At 33.7% G+C, this 3068-nt stretch overlaps 1 protein-coding gene across 3 annotated transcripts in view; it reads left to right on the forward strand.

The window, feature by feature from the left end:
* TMEM117 (transmembrane protein 117) overlaps positions 1-3068 on the forward strand; it is a 393255-nt gene that overhangs the window by 41642 nt on the left and 348545 nt on the right. The window contains exon 1 of one of the 3 annotated variants that reach the window (XM_023535457.1): positions 1844-1864. The exons of the other annotated variants lie outside the window; for them this stretch is intronic. The gene's annotated coding sequence lies outside the window, so the exon portion shown is untranslated. Of the gene's footprint in view, positions 1-1843; positions 1865-3068 lie in introns of those variants that run through there. 3 annotated transcript variants of the gene reach the window in all.

Below are 3068 nucleotides of genomic sequence, written 5' to 3' on the forward strand. Positions count from 1 at the left end.
TTTCTACTAAAGGATTGAAGACCTTGATTTTCTGATTGACCTTTTCTAGAAAACTCATGAGATATTAATGGAATTTTTAAACTGTGACATTAGTAACTTGGTTCTTGCCAGTTTTAAGGTCTAAAATGTACTTGATTTTGTAGAGTCCTGTTACCTTTGGAACAAGAATAAAATATTTATCAGCCCTTTCTTGGTGCTACTTGGCAGGTAATTTTCAGAATAAGTATTGTATTTTTTTTTTTTTTTTTGGCTACAAGTTAAGGAAAGTGGGTATCATGAAATTATGAAAAGAAAAATCTGGTTTCTCTAGTGCTGGATGGGAAAAGGTCACTAAGCACTAATAATTACTGCTTCTGCTGGTGTTTTAATAAGAACTTTTCTAAGAAATCGAGTGTTGAGGACATGAGGTCAGTTGAGTACAAGCGGAGGTTATAGAATATAGAATAGAGGAAAATACAAATTAGCCTAAAAGACATCAGAATGAGTCATCTTACTTTTCTTAAATGAGAATATTGGCACAGCAGAAAATTTTATTAGAATGATTTACAAGTGTTGCACTAATAATCTCCATTTAATTTCATTTAAAGTTGTTATAACACTTGTAAAGCATGATCCACTGAAGTAGCCTATTTCCTTTTTAGATAAAGACAAGATGAAGGGATTAGTGATAGGGGAACATTTATAGCCTGAGATGTGGGCTTTTGGAGAGTCCTGACATTAGAAAAATTGTAAAAATGTCTGACATAACTGTACTTTTTTCTTTTTTAAAAGTTTCCCCCAGTGGACTCTTTTTCTTGGAGATTATTCAACCCAAGCAACACTGTTTATCTGGCAGCTCAGCTCAGCCTGATTCACTTTTGTGCCTAGTCATGGTTATCTGGTTATCTGACCTTCTGGAACAGGAATCCTGTCTTTCTAATTTTCTTACCACCTAGAGTGGTTGAGCAAGTGTTTATTCTGCCTCAATGACTCCTTTATGTACTCAAATCCCATCATTCTGATATCTTAACTTTTTCTTCCACAAAATGAAACAAAGCCCAATTCTTTAACTTCTGTCTCTATCATGTTTAATGATCATGAATTCACAGAGTATTGTGTTCTAAGTGAATGCATGGCCACTTTGCCAGATAGTATATTTAAGAAAAGAGGCATTTTTGATTTTTCTGAGATCAGTTTGCCTAAGCTACTTGGCATCTTCACAGATTAAAAAGAATGATTTCTAAAAATCTTTTCAAAATCGTAAGATAAACTAGATTATTTAAATAGTTAACTAAAATAAATTTTATTTCCTCAAACAACTTTTTACTTTTAAAATCTTTTTTGTTGTTAGCGTTTTACATTATATCTTAAATTATATCTTACTCTTTCAAATGGGAATTTCTTAGTATACCTTGAATTACTTGCAACCATTTCATAATGTAAACAGGAGGTTTTTAAAAGATTAGGAAACTGTTCCTTTTGCATGTCAGTGAAACAGGCATTGAAATTAATGGGGAAAAAATCATGACTAGACAGATAAGGCATTATTCTGTTCCTAAATCCAAATAGCAGAGCAGACTGTGTTTGCATCAGAGGGGCCTGTTGACAGATACGATTTTGGGTTCCCACCTCCTCTCCTCCACAATGGAAAGAAAAATCAACCCAGTCCAGGAAAATGTTTACATTTCAATTCGATCTGCATATATTAACCTATGCCTTAGGCCTGAAGATTACATGAGGGTATTATACAACCAACAGCCTAAATGTTAAAATTGATTTTGTAATCACCAGTTCTATAGTTTTCACTATGACCTTTTATAAGGAAGTCTTTCTTCCTAGGTTCCAGCCAGCTCTTTTGTATCAGTTGGTCATTTATCACCCCCAGGTGAGTGCCTTGGCTTCCATCTCTGTGATTCTCTACCCATCTGAAGAAGAAAAAACAATTATACAACTAGTAGTCTCTGTATCTCCGAAAAACAACTTCTTTACATCATTATGCCAGGCAGTTGAGTCTCTTACTGTCCCTGTTTCTTCATTCCAGAATAGCATTTGCTTCAATATTTGCATATCAAAAGGTCTGTTTTGTGTGTGTGTGTGTGTGTGTGTGTCCTCAAGATTTCTATTTCTCTAAGTTTTGCAGAGAAAGCTTTGAAATGATGGTTTTACTGAAAGGCCTCAGATGAGTTTCTTAGTACTTCAGCTAGATTACTTGAAAATTCTTTGTTCACTTTCTTATTCCAACATGCACCTATTTGCATTTTCAAGCACATGATGGGAGAGTTGGTGGGCAATCCTGATAAGAATGGGGAGTAGAAGACAATCTCCCTTCTTTTCCTGACAAAACTCGCAAGACTTTTCTCCCATTACATTAACTGTTAATCAATTCACATATACTTTTTAAACTACCTGTAATTTTTCATTCTATTTTATTTGTGTGTGTGTAAAGGATAATGTTAGAAAATGTATTCTGGGCTCTTTGTAGCATAAGTATGTTACGAATAACTTGAAGTGTTCATGTTATAGAGAAAGATGAATACTAATTTGTAATTTGCTCAGTTAATTTAGGAAAGTTACTTAGGCCTGGAGCAAGAACTTTTTCCATGAACTCCTGGCTCTGGTTCTAGCACATCCTTAAACTTTATAGAGAAGGGAGTAAACTCATCCCTCAGCCTGTTGACAGTCTTCTCATTGCTTCCATATTATGATCCTATGCTTCCAAATCCCGAAAATCTTTCTGTTGCTTTTGTTTAGGTTAGTGAATATAGTGAATCATTTTTTATAATTGTCACACCCATAATATCTTTACTGTTTACATCTTTATTTCTATGTTTTGCTTACAATGATCCTGTTCACTTTTACCAACTATAATGCTAAACATTACATCGTATTTTGCCATTAATAGTTTTCTACTCAAACATTGTTGTATCTAGAGCATACTTTCTTTTTATTTCTACTTTACTTTTTAAAATTTTAGTTCTGTTAATACTTATTCAAAGTAGTGCAATACATGTTAGATGAATTGAATTGTTAAGCAAAGATGGTAAAATGGAAGCTCCAGGAATGCAGGAATTTTTCTCTGTGTTCTCAGC

The sequence above is a fragment of the Pteropus vampyrus genome, unplaced genomic scaffold, assembly GCF_000151845.1.
Source record: "Pteropus vampyrus isolate Shadow unplaced genomic scaffold, Pvam_2.0 Scaffold140, whole genome shotgun sequence".
NCBI lineage: Eukaryota > Metazoa > Chordata > Mammalia > Chiroptera > Pteropodidae > Pteropus > Pteropus vampyrus.